Source organism: Narcine bancroftii, chromosome 3 (genome assembly GCF_036971445.1).
Source record: "Narcine bancroftii isolate sNarBan1 chromosome 3, sNarBan1.hap1, whole genome shotgun sequence".
Classification (NCBI taxonomy): Eukaryota; Metazoa; Chordata; class Chondrichthyes; order Torpediniformes; family Narcinidae; genus Narcine; species Narcine bancroftii.
This window is the reverse complement of record NC_091471.1, coordinates 62,985,122-62,993,609: the sequence shown is the minus strand read 5'-3', so window position 1 is coordinate 62,993,609 and position 8,488 is coordinate 62,985,122.

Genomic DNA, 8,488 nt, shown 5'->3' with positions numbered 1-8,488 from the left:
AAAACATGGAATGTTTATTGACAACAGTCAAACCATTAACAGATTTACACAACTGGATGTGTACAATCAAATTACCTGATCTCATGTATTTTCCACCATTGAAAGCATACTGTCAGCTCCCTATCTACCTAGAGGACCACCAGTATACCGAAATCGAAGTGGATGGCCGCCTCCACCACTTCCTGAGGGTCCCCTTTGGGATCACCAATGGATTCTCCGTCTTTCAGAGGGAGATGGACCGAATGGTGGACATGCATGGGCTGCTGGCCACAATCCTCTACCTCGACAATGTCACTATCTGCAGCCACGACCTGCAAGATCATGACCTTAACTTCCAGAAATTCCTCCAGACAGCCAAAACCCTTAATCTCATGTACATCAAGGATAAATGTGTATTCCACACCCTTTTGGAGCTCCCACTCCCCCATAGACTCAAGGCCCTGAAAAGGAGCCTGGAGTTTTTCTCCTATTATGCTCAGTGGGTCTCCAACTATGTGAATAAGACTTTCCCCCTCGTAAAAGCCAACTCCTTTCCCCTGTTGGCAGAGACCTGGGAGGCCTTCAACCGCATCAAATGTGATATCAGCAAGGCTGCATTGAATACTGTGGACGAATCCACCCCGTTCCAGGTGGAAAGCAACGAGTCTGACTTTGCACTGGCTGCTAAGCTTAACCAGGTGGGCAGAACTGTATCCTTTTTTTTCCGCACCCTCGAAGGCCCAGAGATCTCCCTTGAAGGAGTGCCCAGGCCTTTGTTGAGGCGATATGACACTGGTGGCACTATCTAGCCAGCAAACGATTTACCCTGCTGACTGACCAACATGCAGTCACCTTCATGTTCAACAACAAGCAGCAGGTTAAAATCAAGAGTTTTTTTTTCCAAACTTTATTTAAAGATAGAAAAAAGATAACATACAGTCTAGTAATAATCAAAACTTGATTTTACAAAGATATATAAATAAAAAACAAGAAAAAAAACAAAAATCCAGAGAAATAAAATAAATTTTTTTTAAAATCCCAAACCCATCCTCCCACCCCTTCACACAGTTCCCTTAAGGGGAGCCAAAAAATAAATTAAATATAAAAAATTATAAATGTTTATAAACAATTCAAAGTATATCTAAATGCATATATTCCAAATACAGAGACCATTTGCTAACAAAAAAGGAATAATTATCATGTAAATTATAGGTAATTTTTCCATAACAATACAAGCAGACGTAAAAATACTTTTGAATTATCTGATTCCACCTGCATTGAATTCGCCCATCGTTACTGAATGAAGATTTACCAGGACCAATGCCTGAAGAGGGCGCACAAAATCAGTGAACCAGTGCGGACTTGAAAGGCCAACATGGCCTGTTTCCGCTCCGTAAATGGTTATATGGTTATATGGTTAAGTTTTCAATTCTCTGTATTGTCTTTCCAAGTACTCACAACACATTTATGCGCTACTGATAACACCAAATGTACAAAAGCAATTTGAATTTTATCCAAACCCAATCCCCTCAATGAAATCAAATTACCCAACAAGAAAATCGTTTGGTCTAATAGTAATTTAAAGTTATACAATTTTTCCAAAATTACTTTGATTCCTTGCCAAAATGGTTGAACTTTAACACAAGTCCAAACGGCATGTAAAAAAGTTCCAATACATGAATCACATCTAAAACATAAGTCTGAATTACTAAACCCATATTTTTTCCGTTTCTCTGGAGTTAAATATAATTGATGTAAAAAATTATAATTAACCATTCCATATCTTACATTTTTCAATTTGATTACATTGTCCTGACACATATCCCCCCAATCATCTTCAGGAAAAATAAACACTAAATCATTCTCCCATTAAGTTTAGATTTTTCCCAATCTGGTTTATCCATATTAACTTGTAACAAATTATACATAATTGAAATATAACCCTTATTTGTTACAGAGGAATTCAAAGACTTAAATCTTGACAAATTAGGTAAATTCATCTCTCTACCATAATTAACCTTTACCAAGGCTTTAAGTTGGTAATACACAAACAAAGAACTTACAGATATATCAAATCTCTCTCTCAATTGATTAAAAGAAAGAAATTGTCCCTCTTCAAAACAATCCTGAATTGTCTTTATACCCTTAAAATCCCAACTATTTGGGATTTAATAATTATTAAACATTGAAAAATAAATAAGCTGATTATTATACAATGGAGTTAAAATTGATAATTTATCTTTTGATCCCAAAATCCTATTTTAAAAAATCCAGATCTTTAACAAATGTTTCAATACCGGAATATTATATTCCTGTAACAAATTCAAATTCCAACAAAATATAAATTCATGTACTTCGACCTCAGAAATACACGCCATTTCCTCCTTAGCCCAGCTAGGAGGTTGATCTAGATCCATCAACCTGCTAATAAACTTCATCTGGGCTACTTTATAATAATTTTGAAAATGTGGTAACTGAAGTCCACCTAACACATATTTCCATGTAAGTTTATACAATGCCACTCGAGCTAATTTACCTTTCCATAAAAACTTCCACATTACCTTATTTAAATCCTGAAAAAAACCTTTTGAAAGTAAACAAGGTATTGACTGAAATAAATATTGAATTTGGGGGAAATATTCATTTTAATACAATTGACCCTACCAATCAAAGTTAATGGAAGATCTTTCCACTTAATCAAATCTGCTTTAATCCATTTTAATATAGGCACATATTTAACTGATACAATGACTGATAATTAATGTCTACAAACACACCTAAATATTTAATTTTAATTGTCCACCTTAATTTTGTAATAATTTTAAATTCTGAATAATCTCCTATTCCAACCAGTAAAATTTCACTTTTATCTCAATTAACTTTATATCCTGACAGTTTTCCAAATTTCGACGAACACTCTTGTAACTGCTTCAACAACTGTTCCGGTTCCGTCAAATATATCAATACATCATTTGCAAATAAATTAATCTTATATTCTTCATTCATAGCCTTCATCCCTCTAATTTCATCATTTTGCCTAATAGTCTGAGCTAATGGTTCAATAGCCAATGCAAATAAGGCAGGTGACAATGGACAGCCCTGCCGAGTTGAATGAATCAACCTAAATGGTAAAGAAATCTGACCATTTGTCACTACCCTAGCAATCAGGTTTGTATATAAAGCTTTAACCCAACCAATAAAAAGGGCTGAATTTAAACTTCTAACATCTTAAATAAAAAATCCCACTCAACCCTATCAAAAGCCTTTTCTGCATCTAGTGCAACCACCGTAGGATGGTTAGGCTGCTTTCGGTATGCATTGACCGAAGTAATTAATTGAAGAATATTATCTGATGCATTTCTATTCTTAAAAAAACCTGTTTGATCAGTATGTATTAACTTAGGTAAGTACATAGCAAGTTTATTAGCTAATACTTTGGCTATAATTTTATAATCTACATTTTAAAAATAAATAGGTCTATATGAAGACACTTCTAATGGATCTCTATCTTTTTTTGGAATATCAGTTATTAAAGCACTTGAACAAGATTCTGGCAGCTTCTGTTCTTCAGTAACTTGTTTTAACACATCTCCAAATATATTAGATAAATCATCATTAAAAAAATTATAAAATTCCACAGGAAATCCATCATCCCCTGGGGACTTTCCATGTGACATTTTCTGTATAGCTTCCTTGATTTCAAAATCTGTAAATGGAGATTCCAATTCCTGAATATCTTTCTCATCTAATACAGGTAACCTTAATTTAGATAAATAAGATCCAATAGAACCATTATCCTGCTTCCCCTCAGAAGTATATAATTTTTGATAGAATGAATAAAACTGATCATTAATTTCCTGAGGCTTATAGGTAATTATTGAATTATTTTTAATGGCATTAATAGTCTGAGATGCCTGTTCAGCTTTCAATTGCCAAGCAAGTACCTCATGAGCTCTTTCTCCCAACTCATAATAACGTTGTTTAGTTCGATTAATTAAATGCTCAAACTGATATGTTTGTAAAGTATTATAGTGAAATTTCAATTTCGCTAATGCAGTTTTTTTGTCTTTGGTCACATCTTTCTGAAAATCTTTCTCTAACTCTGCAATCTGATTTTCCAACATTAAACTCTCTGCCATATGTTGTTTCTTAACTTTTGTAGAATAACTAATAACCCGTCCACTCAAATAAGCTTTTAACGCATTCCATACTACAAAATGACTATCCACAGAATTAATATTCTCAGTCAAAAATAAAGAAATATGCTCTAAGTAACAAACTCTAGTTTTTTCAATAACATTGCATTAAACCTCCATCTATACAACGAACGTACCACTTCTCAACTTTCACAGGAAAAAAGTAATAATGAGTGGTCTGATAGAACTCTACTTTTATATTCAGCTTGCAGTGCTCTACCCTGTAGGTGTGCTGATGCCAAAACAAAATCAATCCTAGAAAACGAATCATGTTGTGATGAATTAAAAGAAAAATCTTTCTCTGTAGGATTAACCTTTCTCCAAATATTTACCAGATTTAAATCCTTCATCAACACATTGATTTGTATTGCCATCTTTGATTTCCTTATACTCTTCGGGTTTCTGTCCAATAAAGGTTCCAAAACACAATTAAAATCTCCCCCAACTAAAATATTTTCATTAGCTTGAGTTAACAATAAAAACATTTCTGAAATAAACCACTCATCATCTATATTAGGCATATAAAGATAAAGCAAAGTCCAAGATTCAGGAAAAAATTTACAATTCACCCGTAAAACTCTACCTACATTTCCCTCTGAAGATTCCAATTCAAATTATAAATTTTTATGAATCAAAATCGCCATCCCTCTTGCCTTAGAATTAAAAGAAGAAGAAAACACAAGTCCAACCCAATCTCTTATCAATTTCAAATGTTCCTTTTCGGTCAAATGTGTTTCTTGTAAAAAGGCAGTATCAATTTTCATTTTTTAAGTATAAGCCAATACCCTCTTTCACTTAATTGGATTATTTAATCCCTGAACATTAAAAGTTGCAAAATTCAAAGAAGATATTTTACTAACTACTAATATATTTACACGCTATAAAATAACACTCCCCTTTATAATTCTTTAAAAACAAAAACCCCACCCCTCAATAAACGAAAATTTTAAATAAAAAAAAAACCCCAAAAAATATTTAAAAAAACACCCAAAGGTAGTAACACCCTAAAAATCTGGGTGTGGTAAGCCCAATAGTGGGAGATGACAGTCAAAGCTTTTAGTGTCATCCACCTCCCCAGCCAGATACATATTCATTATGTAATTAAGAACAATCAAATATAGTAAATATATTCAACCCAATGATTCCAAGCCCAATGATTGTTCCGGATCTTCAATGTCAAGAAGACTTTGTGTCAGCTCTTCTTTCTTTCCATTCTTACCATTCTTTCCGTACCCATTTCCATTCCCATTTCCATTTCCGTTTACCCTCCTCTTAGGAGACGATGGTGAAGACCGCCCATTTCTTCGCAATTCTGGCAATGAATTAGCAAAAACCAAGGCATCGTGATTATTCTCAAAAAATTGAGATTGAAAGTTTCTGTAAAAAAACTTCGAAATTGCAGGATAACAAAAAGCAAACTTATAACCCTTTTGCCATTAGACATTATTAAATTCCCATCGTCTTCTAATAACCTCTCGACTAAAATCGACATAAAAAAAAACTATTATTTTGAATCATCAGTGGGGATTGACTCTGCCGTGCTTTCTGTACTGCCATTCATTAATTCATTTCTCTATCTTGATATTTCAAACAACGAATCAAGAGTGCCCTTGGTGTTTGTCCTGAAAGTGTTTTTTTCCTCTACACTCTATGGGCCCGATCCAGTTCCAAACCTTCAGGAAAAAGCTCCCAATACCTCTGGGATCCAATGCTTAAAAATTTTTATTGGATCAGTACCTTCAAAGTCTTCTGGAAGACCAACTATTTGCACATTATTTCTCCAACTTTGATTTTCCAATGAGTCAATCTTCTTCAATAAATCCCTTCTTTGAATCCCCCAATCTATAAAAGAACCTTCAACATTTTCCATTTTTTCTCTATTGCATTCTACCTGATTTTGACATTCAGAAAAGACTGTTTCAATTTTTAAAAAAATTAACTTGTACAATATCAACAGATTTTATACCTCTGTTAATATCACTCTTAACTACAGTCATTTCTTGCTTCATAGTTGACATTTCATCATACAAAATGTTCATTTTTGTTTTCACCTCCATAAATCCTTGGGTCATTTGAGTTGACATTTGTTTTGACATATTATCCATTTGGGAAGCAATCCCTTCCAAAACAGTCCATTCCAGATTCCATAGCCACTTTTTGAGGTCTACCTTCTTTAACTGCAGACTCCTCCACCTGGGCAAATTCCAATAAGGTAAGTTCCTCTTCTCCTTCAGTCACCATAGGTCCTTTGACTGTGCGGCTGTGAATTTGGACACCCGACAACCACACTTTCTCCAAAAGGTCACGGACCTGGGCTGCCCCGCACATGCCTGGCAGAACCGCCAGATGCGCAGGTGCATCCTCCGACACTACACTGTGCATCCCCGGGCCACCCAGCAATGTCGCCGGCTCATGGGCCCCTTTGTCGGTCAGGCTGCCCGCGCGCATGGCTTCACGTGCACACGGGTTGGCTACGACCGAACTCACCAGAGTGCTGGCACCATCTTGTGACTGCAGGATCAGCGCCGAGGTCAAGCTTGAACAGGCAGGAGTCCTCTGAGGCTTGGAGGCTCCCAATAATGATTCCATGGATTCAGCTGTACAGATAGGTCTCAAATCATCTACACTTTTATATGGTAATTTCTTCTGAGGTTGAATTATAGATTTCTTCACATTGGTAGGCATGGTGAATCATTGTTTTTCAAAAAACTGTAAATATTATTTTTAACCACTTTTATACTTTTTAAAATCAGGAATTTAATAATCCATCTGGGGAAAGGTAGAACACATGTCTTTCTTCTACGCCATCTTCCCACACCCCTTAAAATCAAGAGTGATAAGATTCTGAAGTGGAGAATCAAACTCTCCTCTTACAACTATGATATCTTGTACCAGCCTGGAAAGGTCAATGCGCCTTTGGATGCCCTGACCTGAGGCACTTGCGCCAGTGTGTACATAGTCCACTTACAAGCCTTCCATGCCGATGTCTTCCACCCTGGGGTCACCAGGTTCTACTATTTCATCAAAACCCGCAACCTCCCTTATTCAATTCAGGACATCAGGATGACGACCAGAAACTTCCAGGTCTGTGTGGAGTACAAACCACACTTCTATCAGCCAGACAGGTCACAACTGATTAAGGCCACCGGCCCCTTCGAATGCTGAGAATGGATTTCAAGGGGTCCCTGCCCACTTTGAACTGGTTTGTGTACTTCCCCAACATTAGTGATGAGTACTCATGGTTCCCATTTTCCACTCCCTGCCCAGACATGACCGCTGCCACCATCATCAAAGCCTTATGCAACTTTTTCACCCTGTTTGGATACCCCTACTATATCCAGAGCAACTGGGGGATCCTCTTTCATGAGCAATGAGTTGCGCCAATATCTTCTAGCCAGAGGTATTACCACTAGCAGAACCACCAGTTACAACCCGCGAGGGAAAGGGAGAACGCTACCATCTGGAAGGCCGCCCTCCTCGTCCTAAGGTCAAAAGGTCTGCCTGTCTCCCACTAGAAAGAGGTCCTCCTGAAGCACTCAACGCAATCAGATTCCTCCTGTGCACTGCCACCCCTCATGAAAGGCTGTTTCCCTTCCCCAAGAAGTCTGCATCAGGGTTCATGCTGCCATTCTTGTCGAAATCCCAAGGGCCAAACCTGCTCCGGAAGCATGTGAGAAGCCATGTCCAACCCACTAGTTGAGAGGGTCCACTTCCTCCTCGCAAACCCCAATATGCCTATGTGCCGTACCCAGATGGGCGCAAGGATAATGTGTCTGTCCAGGATCTGGCATCTGCAGAAGACCTCGGGTCTCCTACTGACCAACAAGTACACCTGTTTCCTCTCCCCCTGATCACCTATCACATACCATATCACCCTACCCCAGCCCCCACCTCAACTGTCTCAGATCATTCAGTGGACACTCCACCCGCTGACAATGACCAGACCGTCCAAGAACCAACAGCTGGGCCACAACCAGCACTACGACAATCACAATGGCAGACAAGACCACTGGACAGATTGAACCTGTGATGGACATGAACCAACTTCTTCCTGCCGGATTTCTTTTTAAAAGAGGGGTTGATTGTGGTGGAGCCACTGTAGTACTGTTTGTACGTGTATGGCTGACTTTCCCCTAGCTGATTGTACTTGTGGTTCCTCCCCCTTGATTCCCTAATAAATGTGGCAACACCATAACCCCTCCCCCAGAACCAGCTCGGGTTTTGGGTCAACAACATGAGATGTGCCATCAGTTATGGGAATAAAAGCCTATTAGTCAGGTAACTTCCAGTCTTTGGAGTTATTGATAGAGCAT